We start from the raw sequence: 16,724 nt of genomic DNA on the forward strand, positions 1-16,724 counted from the left end.
GGATAACCCAGATCCATGGTCAACTTTCAAGGGTAGGTTTTAAAGTTTTTCTTTGTCCGATACTTTATTTGGTTTCTGTTTATTCCACATATGAATGACACCACTGCATTTGTCTTTCTGGCTTATTTGGCCTAACACATTCCCTTCCAGAAACATCTACATTACTGAAATAGCATGAGTTTGTTTTATTTTTGATTGATAGTAGCATTTCATTGTATCTCAATACCACATCTTCATGATCCACTCATCTGTCTTGGGACACTTAGATTGTTCTAAGTGTATTATTTTGCTTGATTGTTCTGAGTGTATCTTGCTTAGTGTATTATTTTTAGTTACTGAGGGCAGCAACACCCCAGAAAACCATGGCTATTGAGTATGCCAGCTAATTTCCAAAAATGAAGCAAAAATAAGCCAGGAAGTCACCTAGGATGTATTTTCTTTCATCTCCTAGGTCTCAATTTTGCTTTTTCAACCCTACTGTGGAAAGGGAATAAAATGGGAAAGGGAGTGATGGAAGGCAAGTGCTGGAAATTTCCAAGTTGCTGAAAAATAGTATATTAGAACTAAAGGAACCTCAGGAATAAAACCAGCGATCTGCACCACAGCCTCAGCTATTATGATCTCTACTTGTAAATTCTATTTCGTACAATATTTTTCTCCCTTAAACATAATCCTGGAAATTTAATATTTGTTCTACTTCTAAAAATGTGTTGTAAACTTGTCATTAGACTTGATTGCCATCACATCAGAACTTCCAGATATTGCACTTAGCCAGTGTGGGTATAAAAGGATTGATCTAGATGGTTTCTGAAATATCAAATGCTATCAATTATTGTCTTTAACATCATATATTTATATATGTAAATATATACTTATACTTGTCTCCCACTCTATATTAAAAAGAAACCAACCTCAGGCATGCAGCTCTGAGGGATGTCTAGGGGTTGGTCTGCCCTCTTCTTTCCATCTTTGATAATAAACTATCTTACCCATAAGTAACTCACTCCAAGTGTTTGGAAAATTGGACTGCAACTTTTACTCTCCCCTTGAAGGAAGACCAGGTGGAAAGAAGCAACAAACAAAACTGAACAAGGAACTGTTTTCATATCTTGCTTAGTCTATTATTTTTAGTCACTGAGTGCTCCAAGTCCCATCAGCCCAGACCCAGCCAAGGCCGGGCAGGTCACCCTAGGCTTCATAGGACAGTGAACCGAAAGTAAGTAAATAAACAACGAAAACTACTACAGAGCCTTTATTGACCCAGTTTAAATTGTGTTTCTAAACATTTGATCAAGAAAGTCTCTACTAATACAATAGCAAAGCTTCCTTCATTCTTTTTATTTTCTGATGGTGAGAGGTTACATATGTGATTCTACTTAACCAGTAACTAAGTTATCACATAATTTAATCAATAATTCGTATATAACTAACAACAAATTAACTTCTGTTTAATGAATAATTAGCTACCACATAACCAAATTTCTTATCATGATGCTTTAAGATAAAATATTTAATATTTCAACCTGTACTGTAAGATAAAATATTTAATATTTCAACCTGTACTGTGTAAGGCAGGTACTGTTAAAATATTTTAAATATCTTTGCATATATAACTAGCCTGCTTGCTCTAAGTCCTAAATATACAACCTAACTAACAGACCAGGTGAGATGTTTCCTTTTAGAATCAATACTGTTTCAAGTCATTAAGAAATATGACTAAATTTACCATCAAAACCCGTTTTTTGAATAGAGTATCATTGTTTGAGAATTCTATTACCAAATTAGCTAATCATAAATTGATTAATACCTATCAGTATATATTTATATCTGTCTAATATTTAACATTGTATAACCATTATATGATTATACTATATATCACACATCTATATCAATTAGATATTTTTATCTATCACACATCTATAGATCAATTAGATATCTTTAGATCAATATCACTATGAAATTGGCTAACCATAAATACACCTTGATAGAATTTTATAGGTATGTGAGTATGTCTATATCTATCATTTTCTTTCTCAGATACCTCTATCTCTATTTATTGCTTCTATCTACCTCTCTTTCAGTCTAAATTCTCCCTAATTCCATCTGGGTAATGGTCAATTTTATACTGAACATTAATAGCTTCAAACTATACTTCAAAGTTATAGTAGTAAAACAGTGTGGTACAAGAATAAAAACAGGTACATATATCATGTGTATAGAATTAATAGTCCAGCAATAAAACCATACATATATTGGCACTTAGTTTATGTCAATAGAGCATACAATGGAAAAAGAATAGTGTAAACTGGACATCTAAAAGAGTGACATTAGATCATTACCATATACCATATACTAGAATCAATTCAAAATGGACTAAAGACTTGACTATAAGACCTCAAACATAAAGCAAAAGGTTAAAAATAGATTTGTCTCCAATAGTAAGAAAAGCAACAGAGAATATTAACAAAAGATATTATATTAGACAAAATTGCTTCTACACAGAGAAAGAAACATCATCAAAGTAAAAAGACAGATTACAGAATGAGGGAAGATATTTGTAAACCATTTATCAAAGAGTTAATATCTAAAATATATAAACAACTCCCACAGTTCAACAACAAAAAATATTTAATCCAATTAAAAAAGAGCAGAGGACCCAAATAGATATTCCACCAAAGTAGAATACAGAAGCCAACAGACACATTAAGAGATGTTTTAAACCACTTATCATTAGGTAAATACAAATCAAAACCACAATAAAACTTCACCGCATGCCAATTACAGTGAGTATTACTGAAAAGTCAAAAAATAATAAATGTTGCAAGGGTGTGGAGGAAAAGAAACCCTTATTCACTGTAGGCAGGAATGAAAATGGTGCAATCTCTATGGAAAATAATATGGGAGGTCCTTAAAAAATTAAAAACAGAACTACCATGTGATCCAGTATAGGATACTTATGTGAAGACTATGAAATCATTAACCTGAAAAGTCATATGCTCCTGACATGTGCATTACAGAACTATTCACACTAGTCAAGTTCTGGAAATAACACAGTGCCCAGTGATGAATGCTTGGATAAAGAAGATATGGAGGATACACTTGATAGAATATTACATCATAAAAAAGAGGAAACTTTGCCATTTGCAACAAAATGCATGAAGCTCAAATGAATTATGTTTAGTGAAATAAGTCTGAAGAAGACAAATAGCATATATTATCACTCATTTGTGGTAGAATATTAAAAAAAAGCAAACGCTTAGACTCTGATAATTGAGTGTTGGTTATTACTGGGCGAGGATGGGGAGGAAATGGGTAGAAAGGGACTATCTGATGGGTAGTAGGTGTTGGCTGGATTTGGGGGATCGGTATGATAAGAAACCATAAGCTTGGAAATGAAATGGTATTGTAATTTAATGTCACCTCAATAAATAATAAAAACACAAGATATAAAAATTGGCTCCAATATTTTTTAAATCAGCCTATCCACATGCAAGTCATCCAGTGAATCTCTGTTCAGAAGAAAATCCCTCTTTCACTTTCCTGTATGCTCTAAGAATGTGGCTAGCTGCCTATTTCCACTGGCCCCTGGTTTCCCAGAAGAAATCAGAAGCAATCATAGTAGTGTAATATCATTCTAGAAATCACATTTTAGAAAACACTGAGGTTTATTTGGAATTACCAATCTCCTACCTGGGACACCAAGCTGTTCCACTTAGGTAAGTGCACTGAGCCTTCTAGATATGAGAACTCAAATTCAGTCTTGTCTTAAGGAATCAAAAAGGATTATTCCTTGTGTCCTGCAGATGCACTTGGGAGATAGAAGGGGCCATTCATAAACTTCCCACCTGCATGCAAGGCTTCAGGACTACACGGCTGCTACCTTGCAGGATGGTCTGAAGCCCTGTGGAGTGCTGACCCCAGGATAGGACAGACCCCCTCACTGACATGAAGCAGGTTTCCACTTCTGGAGTGCACATACCATCAGGTAAAGCTCTCTAAAGTCTAGTCTGATGGACTTGGCACTTTATCATTGGACAAAGAAATGCTCCTTTTGGCATAGTGAATGCTAGTTTTTAAATCTCTTGAGTGGTTAGTGCTTGGAATATTTTTCTGGAAGCTCACAATTTTATATAAATATGTTCCTATTTAATGCTTCAGCTCAGAGCCATGTAAGCAGTATAGTATATGGACTTTATTTCTTGCTGATTTAGCCTACAGATTCAATGACATAAGAGAGCTACATTATAAATATTATGCAAAAAAATAAAAGGTGGGCCCTCTCTGTCGGCATAATGAGTTAAAGCACAGCACTGTGAAGCTATCACAGCCACTTCAGCACAAGTTCAATCCCTGGCCAGGAGGTGACCCACATGGCGTGGCAGCCCTCTCCTGACCTGACTGTTGTTTCCCTCAGCAGTGTATTTCAGTAGATTCACTTGTTCTGTTCTCCCACTCTGTTCCTGGTGAATCCCGTCACCTCCTGCATATCTGGCCTGTACCCCAATTCTGTATGTATAAATAAATAAATCTTTAAAAAAAAAAAAAGTTAAAAGGTAAATATTCAAAGAAAATGCCAGACCACAAAAGTGAAGGAGAATGAGTGGTTACATATGCCTCAGTCCTATTGTGTGATTGTTTATGTGCATTTATAATACACTGGGTTTCCCAGCTCAAAAGCTCTTGTATTTCCCAATAGCTTATTTTCTGAAAGTCTCTTCAATGGTCAATTTGTTTGTCATTCTAAAGGGTTTGCATTGCTATATTTCACTTGCAAAGAAGGCAAGATGGCCCATACTCTAAGTGGTGATTCATTTCATTTTTGGCCTCTTTAGCGATTACTCATTTTTCTTTGTACTTGTAGACAAAATACTTTTCAAGAGGGGCATGGTTTGCTCTTTATCCTTTAAAATCAATTCTACTTTTGAACTGTTCATACCCTATACTCACATGTACCAAAATTTCTATTTTCTCTCCATTTGAGAAAGAAATATTCTCTCTGGGGCCCTCCCCTGTGGTACAATGGGTTAAAGCTCAGCACTGCGAAGCAAGCCACCGCCCCTTCAGGGAAAGTTCAATCCCTGCCCAGGAAGATGACTCACATGGCACAGCAGACCTCTCCTGACCCACCTGCTGCTCCCCTCAGCAGTGCACCTCATCAGCCTGCCTGTTCTGCTCCCCACTCTGTTTCTGGTGAAGCCTCTCACCACCTTTGCACCTCTGGGCTGTGCCCCAGTTCTGTATGAATAAAAGGATAAATCTTTTTTTTTTTTTAAAGAAATATTCTCTCTGCTTTTATTTCAAGAACTCTCAGCTAAATAGTATCTTTTAATAGTCACTCTTTTGATTTTTAACCATATACTGCAGTTAATCAACCAACTGAGCAAAGAGGAGGGGTCAGGCCACAGTACCCGGAACAAGGTTTGATCTCATGGGGCTGAAGTGATTTTGTTCTTTACACAGACCCTCGCACAAAATGGAAACTCTCAAGTGGTAGGACTTTTATAAATGGGGTTATCATTGGTGTCTAAGAGGATAAACCCTGAGACTGGGGTGCTATTTATGATGATCTGTAGAAGGAAAGGGAACAGCAGGCACTTTAGAAAGCTTAAATCGATGTTAGCACATTTTCATATATTCAAAAATCTGTTTTATTTATTCAGAAAAATCATCTTCCTACAGAATGTGATGTCCTGGATTTTCAAAGGTATCATGTCTGTGATTGGAACAGTGAACTGGGACCCAAAGTTCCCAGTGCCTCAGTCCCCCCCCCCAAGAGAGCGAGGCTGGGGATTCATCTCCCAAGCTAGAGAACTGGTGACTCAACCTCTGAGGTGCCTCTGGCTCTAACATCTATAATTCTATTGACCAATTGCTGCTATTTCTGAAAGAAATTTTATAGTGTGTGATTGGAAAAATATATATATTTTGGTGATATCACTTACACTTTAAAAAAAAAAAATAATGACTAAGTGAAATTTGGTTTGGCCCTAGGTTTTCTTTTTTTCTTGTTCTAATCAAAGTACCATTGTTTTAAATCCCTGTATAGGATTTCCCCCCTCAGGTCTTAGGTTGCTTTTGAAGCTCTCCAAAGATTTAAAGACTTAATAACAGAAGTTAATACCTACACATGCTACAACATGAATGGACCTTGAGGACATGATGCTAAGTGAACAACCCAGTCACAAAAGGACAAATCCTTTATGATCCTACCTATAAGAAGAACACAGAGGAGACCCATTCAAAGAAATACAACATGGGATGGTTTGGGGAAGAGGAGTAGGGAATGAACAGGGTGTTGTTGGTTAAGAGTTGGAAGAGTTTCAGTTTGCTAAGATGGGAAAGTTCCGAACGTGAACATCTGGGAATGTTTAACCAACAATGTGAACGTCTTTAATGCCCCTGAACTGACTCTTATAAATGGTTTGAAATAGCAAATTTTGTATTACATGCATTTTACCATAATTTTTTAAAGCCTGTTTGAAAAGTATGTGCCACACATGGGCGCAGACACACTCACACTTTGGCTACAGTGTTTCCAAATAAACATGAGTTACATGGCAGGGACTTTGACAGACATGCCAAGAATCTCCTCAGAGCTGGGTTCTGACCCACACTGCGGGCACATCCCTGTCTCCCTCGGCCAGGGCAGAGTGCAGTAACCACTGCACAGGTGCTTCCTGCCACCTATGACGAAATTCAAGGAGGAAACTGTTCTCACCGTGTCAAAGGTCCTTCTCAAGTTACAAAATTTCTTCAGCCAGTTTGTCAGTCAAGACTGGGCAACCTCACAAAACACTGGCAAAGTTTTGTCTTGGGGATGGAGTAAGACTAAAGTGCGCAAATGACCTGCAGGATGGTCACATGTGAGTGTTTGCACAAGCCCATCTCTGACACTCAAGCATTCTTGATGTGTGGAAAGAAGCCAAGACACCTAAAGATGCTTGTATTTTAGTTTCTGTGGTTCCGACCGTGGTTCATAGGGTGATCTTTAGCGCCATGTCCCTCCCATCCTAGTAGAGTCTCTGTGCCTACAAGCACCCCAGGCGAGGCCTATCACCTGAGCCCCACATCACCTGCAATTATCACTTGCCCATTCTGTGTTGTGTTGACTCCATTATTTCATTCTGTCTATCATCACTGAAGGCTCAGGGAATAAACCACTGCCATTAAATTAGCAAGTGAATCTGTTACAGCTGCTAGGTAGTAAGACGGGTTAACTCAATTAACATCATAAAACATTGCCCAGCTCCCCACAATGGAGTTCTGACTGTGGTGATTATTTGTAAGGAAGGAAATGCTGCCCTGAGTCCTTGAGCAGAGCCACAGCCCACCCCTCTTAGACTCTGGTGTTATCTAAGATAACAGCTCTCATGTGTCATACTTCATTGTTTTTGATGACCAGGTAATATTCTATTGTATGAATATAGCACATTTTCTTCATTCATTTGCCTGTCGATGAACATTTGGGTTGTTTCCACTTTGGGGTGGCTATGAATAACGCTGCTGTGAGAATTCATGTACAAGTTTCTGCAGACATGTTTTCATTTCTCTTTGGTAGATACTTAGGAAAGGATAGTTTCTGGATAATTGTTTAACCATGCAAAGAACTGGCAAATGAATTTCCAAAATGGTTGCACCATTTTACATTCCACCAGTAATGTAGAAAGAGTCTGGTTTCATCATGTCTCCTTTTTGATTGTCTTTTGATTCTAGCTATGTGAGATTAGTGCAAAATTGTACATTGCTGTGACTTTGATTGGCATTTATTTCTCTGATGACTAATAATGTTGACAATGTTTTGTTTATTGACTCTGAATATTTTTTTAAGATTTATTTATTTGTGCATACAGAACTGGGGTGCAGGCAGAACTGGGGTGCAGGCCAGAGGCTCAGGGGCAGTGAGGGCTTCACCAGAGACAGAGTGAGGAGCAGAACAGGCATATTGACAAAGTACACTGCTGAGGGGAGCAGCGGGCGGGTCAGGAGAGGTCTGCCACGCCATGTGGTCACCACGGGGGAAGGCGGGAATCGAACTCATGTGGAAGCGGCTTTAGATTCTCAGTGCAGTGCTTTAACCAGCTGTGCCACCAGAGAGGGCCCGACCCTTTGAATATTTTTATGGACAGATATTGGTTCAGCTCCTGTGCCCATTTTCAAATTGAGTTATTTGTCTTATTATTGGAGTAAATATTCCTTTGTTCTAGGTACAAATTTCTTATCAGATATATGACTTGAAAATATTTTCTCATATTCTCTGGGTTGTGTTTTTCACTTTCTTGGTGGTGTTCTTTGAAGCACAAAACTCTTCAATTTTGATAAAGAATAATTTATTTGTTTTGTCTTTGCTTATGCTTTTGTGGAATAGCTAAGAACTGTAGGCCAAATCCTGAGGTCATGAAACATAGCCTAGATACATCCTACTATGAGTTTTACAGTTATTTTCCCTTTCATTTAGATATTTGATTTTGAGCTAACTTTTTTTTTTTTTAAGATTTATTTATTTATGGGCCCTCCCTGGTGGTGCAGCATGTTAAAGCATAGCACTAAGAAGCTAAAAACCATTTCTGCGTGAGTTTGATACCCGCCTGCCCCAAAAGTGATCCACATGGCATCACAGACCTCTCCTGACCCACCCGCTGCCCCGCTCAGCAGTGTACTTCGACAATCTGCCTGATCTGCTCCCTACTCTGTCCCTGGTGAATCCTCTCACCACTCCTGCACTTCTGGCCTGTACCCCAGTTCTGTATGCACAAATAAATAAATAAATATTTTTTAATTAAAAAAAAAGAAGGAAAAAGTTATTTATTTCTTTGTAGAAGAACTGGGGTATAGGTGAGAACTGAGGAGGGGTGGAAGGATACACCAGAGACCAGGTGGAGAGCAGAACAGGCAGATGGACTGAAATACACTGCTGAGGGGAGCACCAGGCAGGTCAGGAGAAGTCTGCTGTGCCATGTGGGTCACCTCACTGGTGGGGATCGAACTCATGCTGAATGGGCTGTGGCTAGCTTCATATTGCTGTGCTTAACTGGTTGCACTTTAACCTGTGGGCCACCAGGGAGGGACCTTGAGCTAATTTTTGATGTAATATGTGGTCAGTCTCCAGTTTCATTCTTTTTCATGTACCAGCACCAATTCCTGAACAGACAATTCTTTCCTCATTAAATGATCTCATGATCTCACCATCTTTGTTGAAAGTTAGTTGGCCGTATATGTAAAGAATTAATTTATGCAATCCTCATTTTTTTTCCACAGATAAATCTCTGTATCCTTTTGCTATTGCTGTCCAGTAGCATTTGAAACCAGAAAGTGTAAATCTCTTTATATTGTTCTTTTCTTTTTCTTTCTTTTTTTTTTTTTTGATTGTTTCAGCTAGTGTGTGTCTCTTGCAATTCCATTTGAATTTTAGAGTTAGATTGTCAATTTCTACGGGAGAGATCTGGGAGTTCTGAAAGAGACCACATTGAATTTGCAGCTTATTCTGCCTTAACAGCTTCATATTAATAAAGGCGGGATCTTTTTCTATTTATTTAGATTTCCGTGAATGTCTTCTTTTTTATGCTTACCGAGCTATGGTGCAGGCCAGAGGGGCAGGGGCAGTGAGAGGAGAATAGGCAGATCGACGAAGTACACTGCTGAGGGGAGCAGAGGGTGTGTTAGGAGAGGTCTGCAGCACCTTGTGGGTCACTTCCCGAACAGGGGATGGAACTCACAGTGGAGTGGCTGGCTTACATGCAGTGCTGTTCTTTAACTACTTGCGCCACCAGGGAAGGCCCCTTGAATGTCTTTTGACAAAGTTTTATAGTGCCAAAGCATAAGTTTTGTACTTTGTTTATTAAATTTATTACTAAGTGCGCTATCTATTCTTTTAATGACGCTTTGTTTCCTTAATTTCATTTCCAGATTGCTCATTGTAAGTACACAGGAACACAACTGATTTTTAAACATCCATCTTCTGTCCTGTAACCTTGCTGAACTCATCTGTAATTTCAAATAATGTTGTAGTGCATTCCTAAGGATTTTCTGTAAGCAAATCATTGATTTGTACTATTTTCCCTGTTAAGCAAAACTCTCTGTGTGTTTACCAGGAACTGTCTTAAGTTCTCTAGAAATACGAGTTTATTTAACCTAGTAAAATCCTCCAAGGCAAGGATTATTTTATCCCTCTCTCGCAGATGAAGAAACAATCTTCTGTCCATCTGTGATGGGGGCACAGGGCCATGAAGGTAATTTCTAGTTTATCCTCTCCTTCACCCTGTGCTCACTGGGCAGAACACAGCCCTAAGTCCGCAGCGTGATCCTGGGATTTTCTCCCTTTGTTCACCTTCCTGCCCTCTCTTGGTGAAGAATCAGCTCTCTTGTGCTGTAGGATTTATCCTTGTCTGGGAAAGCAGGCCTTTGCACAGTGAAGAACAGATTTCTGGGAATTATCTCCATGCTCCATTGTTCTGAGGCTCTGCAATCAGAAAAACAGCACATCAAATCTCAGTCTCTCCACTCTGTTGTACATCTGGCTTGAGGTATCGATGTCCTATGAAGTGACCTGTGACCTCAGGTAAGGCTCCAGACTTCCAGGGTGATGTGCACATAGAAACCCAGATGACTACAAAAATAGAAAAATAAAGTCTCTCCCACTGAGCTGGTGAGAGCTCAGGTCCAACAGCCAGGGTGTGGTGAAGAACAGATTTCTGGGAATTTCCTCCACGCTCCATTGTTCTGAGTCTCCGCAATCAGTATCTAACTGAGATCTATAATAGAGGCAAAATAACACAGTCATTTTGAATGTGGATCTTGTCCACATTCACTCTGGAAGTCCAAGATTTTCCCTTCCCAACCTCATACTTGTACAGATTTTTCAGACCCATAGCATCTCCTTTTCATAGTCAACTTGTATTGTTTTTATTTAATTTATTTATTTTAATGCATACAAAACTGGAGTACAGGCCAGAGGTTCAGGGGCAGTGAGAAGATTCACCAGAGATGGAATGGGGAGCAGAACAGGCAGATCGACCAAGTACACTGCTAAGGGGAGCAGTGGGTGTGTCAGGAGAGGTCTGCTGTGCCATGTGGGTCACCTCCGTGGCCAGAGATCAAACTTGCACTGAGGTGGCAGCTAACAGCTTGCAGTGCTGAGTCCTAACCTGTTGTGCCACTAGGGAGGGCCTGTCAACTTGTATTTTACAAATAAACACCATTCAGAGATATATTTTCACCTCTGAAAGACATGTGACTGCTGAGTATTCAAGTCAAGGTGTCTCCTAGTCCCACCTGCCACCATTGTGTTCCTCTTCACTTGAAAGTCTCCTTTCATAATCACCCCTTGCCCTCAAAGGTAAGATAACAGCTATCCCTCAAAACACTTCACCCAGAATGCTCAGGTTCTGAGTATTAGTACTTGTGCTAATTGTAATGGTGATATAAGGATTAGGTGAAATTAAGCATATTCACCATGTGGTTTATTCAGACAAAGTGGGTGAAGCTCTACTCTACACCACATACGTGAGCTGTTGCCTTGTTTATGTCCATTCACGGACTCATTCCCTGCAGTCAGGGCTAACATCTGTGTCATCATCTCTCAGCCACTGTTCTGGGCCAGCTCGCTGTACGGCACCAGACTCATCACTCAGCGCCAGCCATCAGCCTCCTCAACTATGCTTCCCCCAGATGATTTTACGGGTGTGGGTGAGTCTGGGTAAAGTGCATAAGAGGCTTCCTGCACAGAAGAGTTGGCTGTGCCTGCCACACAGACTGACTGTGTCTCCACTGCAGGCCACCTATGGCTATTAATCAAGGGGCGCCCAGAGAACCTGGACACACAGACTTGTCCAGCACCCTGGGGTAAGAAGGTGAACATTGTCAGCCCAGAAGAGCAGCTGTGCCTCTCATACCATTTAAGGGTGTCGTGACAGTCAGCACAGACTGGTCTGCTCTTGTTCTCAGCACCAAGAATCCTGACACCCAGGTTCCTGGGGAACTGATCTTTTCAATGACCATTAGCATAAAATTTTTGCATTTCAATCATTACATAATGCATAGGTCTTGGTCACATTTGCTTGGAGAAATGGAAGGTTGTGTTAAGGCAAAATAATCTGTTCCTAGTCTAGCACAATTTGTGCTTTTGGCCCTGAGAGATACTGTCAGCCTCACAAATCTGCCCAATATCGTCTGTTCTTTGCAGTTTTGTACTTAGCCCTCCACGCTGAGAGCAGCTTGCCAGGTTGATGCTGAGAACTGGGACAAAGTCCTGCTGAGGATGTGGGGGACTGGCAGAGCAGGGTCCTGCCACTGTAACAAAGCTCCCTGCCTCCCTCTGGCGGCCTCTGGGCTCCGTGCAAGCAGTCTGGTCCCAGAGACAGGGTGAAATATTGCCAGCAAAACCACTCTGAGCCGTGTTATTTATCAAACAGCACTCGATGCCAGAAGGAGTCCACTATAACACATAATTCTGTATGCTCCGTGGCTCTTGCTCCTGAAGTGACTTGAAGTAAAATGATTTGGGGGAAGCCATTGCTTTCTTCTCAAAGCTGCCTGCCATCCAGGATGAAAGGGCAGTGCTTGCCTCTGTGCAAGACATTTAAGAACTGACGTGGATCATACCCCCCAGTTATGATGCCCGATGCTATATGTGTTTCATTCTTGTTGACTCTGTGATCTCATTGCATACAGAGCCCAGGAGTGGAGTGAGAGTTTACTCTTGCTACACACAGTTTGTCACTGTAGCTGATGCTCACAGAGCTCTCCGTGACGTAGATGCTATCATTCTCCCCATTTCACTAATACACTGAGTGATGCTAAACTCCAGAGCAGGCAGGTGGCAGGTGGCTGTGCCTTCATTCCAGTCAAAAAGCTATCTGAGCCCTCCCTGGTGTCCCAGCAGGTTAAAGCTAAAGCCACTTCAGCATGAGTTCAATTCCTGCTCCGGAGGTGACCCACATGGCCCAGCAGACCTCTCCTGACCCGCCCGCTGCTCCTCTCAGCAGAGCAGTGCTTGGCTTAATTTAGTTTATCAGACCCAATGAGATGCCTAATGAACACATGAATGACCTTTCTAGAATAGGAGCAGTTTTTGCATTCAAGTGTAGAGAAGGTATATCAAGGACCAGGTGCAATGGGCCAAATGTCGCTGTCCCCCTGAGAATCCATATGTGGAAAGGCAGCCCCTAAAGTGATGGTGTTAGGAAGTGGGGCCTGGTGGGTGGGGGTGATCATGAGGGTGGACCTCTCATGAGGAGATTAGTAACTTTACAAAAGAGACCACCCACAGTCTCCTCATCTTTCCACCAAGTGAGGACCTGGAAAGAACCATCCATGAACAAGAAGCCAACACTCACTAGGCACAAAATTTGCCATCACCTTGATCTTGGACTTCCAGCCTCCAGGCCCTTGATGTGTAAATATCCATTTATAAGCTATCTGTTTGTGTACTAGCAGGCTGGACAAATTAGCATAGAAGATTAGTGCATACAGAACATGCTTTACAACTTTCTGCCCAATTAGGAATATTTGCACAATTCAGAGAGCTAAGTACGCTACCATCTACCTTGATTATTTTCAGGATAAACATTGTCTCCACATGTATTCAACTGCACCTCTAACTTTGGTGTATCTGGCTGATGTATTGAACCGATCACTCATTCAGACATGACTGCCCATCTAGCTGAAGAGGGTAACTAACAGAAAGGTTTCCCTGGAGTGTCCAGTAGTGGCTCATTCACAAATATCCTGGTGGGCCAGGGCTTAGCAACCTCAGCTGGGAGCCCAAGTTCTGAGTGTCAGATTGTGGACAAAGAAACAATACACTTAAAAAAATCGCAAGGCAACACAAAACCAAATATTGTACTAGGGCAGTGGTTCTTAAAGTGACACCCAAAGACCAGGGAACTGGTTAGAGATGCCAGCTCTGGGTCAGTCCTAGACCCGTGAAATGGGAGGATCTGGGCTAGCGGCCAGGGATCTGGTTTCAACAAGCCCCCAAGTGATGTGGTTACAGGGAAGTTTGAGAACCGTGGCCCTAGGGAAAGGAGCATGAAGAAGTGTGACCCAGGCTTCAGGACTAGAGTAGCAGCGACACAAGAGCTAACGGTGGATTCCAGGAGCAGAATGTAGAGCTCAGCTAGCAAACAGGGCTGTCAGGGGTCAGGACAGAGGTGTGGGGTGAGCCCTCACCGCTGCAACATCGGTGACATCTCCCATCCTCTCTCAAGTTCCACCTGCTCACATGTTCTCCTGTCTCCCTCATCAATCATTTTTTGTTCCTTTCATTGGTAGTGGAGACTTACACCAAGTGTATCTTTTGTTTCATTTTTCTCTCTCCATTTTTTGCCTTAGAGACTTCATCCTTCCCTGGATGAAATGACCTGTTAGTGAAAAAGACAAAGGCTCTCTCCCTGAAGATGCATCCGCCCTTCCCCTCTGCTGACATTTCCACTTTCGTTCAATAATTATTTCTAAACTCTGCGCAGTGGTTTTGTTATAGGGCACCCCAAATCTGTTCCAGAACGGGGAGAGAGGGACATCCCTGAAGCCCCCAAATCCCGCCTTCTCTAAGTGGGTTCTGCCATCTGCCGCAAGAAGACAAAACATATATAAAACTTTAATGAAAAGGGACTTTAATACAGTGAATATACAATATGGAACACAAAGAATATAACTTCTAAATCAAACACCTGAAGTTACCCATCCCCTCATGGGCAAAAGTCAACCCAAAAGGGATTGGCCCAAAGCAAGGCCTGAAAATCCGCCACTAGACTAAAGCACCTTCTGGCCGGGACCCATGGAAAAGGGTCAGAAATGGCCAGACAAATCTGGGAGGAAAAGAGCAAAATCAAAATCAATATAAACACTGCCATAGTCACCTGCCTACAGGTATTGTTAGGGTCCGAGAACTTGATTACCGTGAAAGACAGAGCGTCACGCAAGAATGCAATTTGCAAAGTAGAGTTTATTGGGCTGGCTAGCCAGGGTCAAGCCGTTCCCTGCCAGACACCCAGGATTCAGGCCAGACCCCAACCAAAGGAAAGTCAGGGAATATATTGGCCTTGTTGGCCGTTACATAGGTCAGAGCCCGCGCAGATTCAACTTAGCAAATGGATTCAAGGATTAACAGACATCGCAGCCTGGGTCACAGTTCAACCACCCAATGACAGGTTTCCAGGAATAGATGTCTCAGTTCCTGGTGCTCCAGATCCAATCACCCTGGGCCACACCACTCCCATCATCCAATCAACCCCAAATGCACATTGTCCCTCCTCAACCCATCCTGCACTCCGGGAGTGGGGGTGGGAGTGGGGGCGGGCGTGGGGGAGGGGTGCCCGCCGGGGCCAGTCCAGCCAAGCTCAGCCACCCCCTCCATTCCTTCAGTATCTCACCCACATCTGCCTTCACCAGTCCAAGGTCAGGAAACAAGCCCGGTTTCTTCATCACATGCTTGCTGCTCCATGTGGCTTCCTCAGGTCTCCTTCTGGCTCTCCATCCAGCTTCCTTCTCTTCTTCTCTCTTCTCCTTTTTCTCTGCTCAGCTCCACCCTCCTGCCCCTGGGTGGGGCAGGGAACCTGGAACTTCCCTTTTTCCTAGGGACCACCCTGTTACAGTTTCTAGTTTTTCCTAACTACCTATTTTTTCTCTTCTTCCTTCTAAAAAGAAACTGTAATGGTTTCAGTCAGATGTTAAATAAGGACTATCTTCTCAGCTACCCTTGCAGGTTGGTGTGAACAGGGACTAAGTTCATCCTAGAGGGATATAGCAGCTTCCCAGAACCTTCCTGACATAGTAACTTTATGTATATAGCCTTTGCTCCATTTTCTTTTTTTTTTTTTAAGATGAATTTTTGTTTATGCATACAGAACTGGGGTACAGGCCAGAGGTGCAGGGGCGGTGAGAGGATTCACCAGAGACAGAGTGGGGAGCAGAACAGGCCGACTGAGGAAGTACACTGCTGAGGGGAGCAGCAGGTGGGTCAGGAGAGGTCTGCCGCCACATGTGGGTCACCTCTGGGGCAGGCAGTGATCGAAGTGGCTTTAGCATCCTAGTGTTGTGTTTTAACTTACTGTGCCACCAGGGAGGGCCTGCTCCATTTTCTTTATGTTATCCAGAAAGCCGCTGTGATAACTGGAGATGTGGCCATCATTTTGTGCCCATGAGATAGGTGATCATGGGGACAAAAGAAGTTGAATATAGTGACGTTGACACACTCCAGCTCCAGGCTGAGCACCTCCATGCTTTATTATTGAGGTTTTATATCTAAACAACCAAATCTATGCACCAAATAAAGTTTCAGGCTATGTGCCGGGTACAATGAAATCACAAGTCTGTGTGAGCTGTATGAAGCATATCTTTTCTATGTTATTCTGAGACTGTTATGCAGTCTGTAGGGTGGAGTAAATAACTAGAAGTCTAGCTCCATCAACCCCACATCTCAGTGCAGATGGAAGATGATGCAAATGTCCCCTTGAACAGGGTGGGTGAACCAATACCCATGTGAGGACATAGAGCTTTGGGGAAGGAGCCAGTCTCAGGTCTGGGGCTTCGCAAGTACAAGCTGACTCTAGAGAACATGTGGTGGTGAGGAAGTGGTGAGCATTAAGAGGGTTGAGTGAAAATGGCCCAGGTACCAACATGTGAGACTTCCAATGGACAAAGATGGGGCAATTTGAGCTTGAGAAAAGATACTCCTTCATATGATGAACCTATCAAAAATGTCAAGTCCATCAAACTGATGAGAACTA

This window comes from Condylura cristata, unplaced genomic scaffold (genome assembly GCF_000260355.1).
Source record: "Condylura cristata isolate star-nosed mole 26May11 unplaced genomic scaffold, ConCri1.0 scaffold00030, whole genome shotgun sequence".
NCBI lineage: Eukaryota > Metazoa > Chordata > Mammalia > Eulipotyphla > Talpidae > Condylura > Condylura cristata.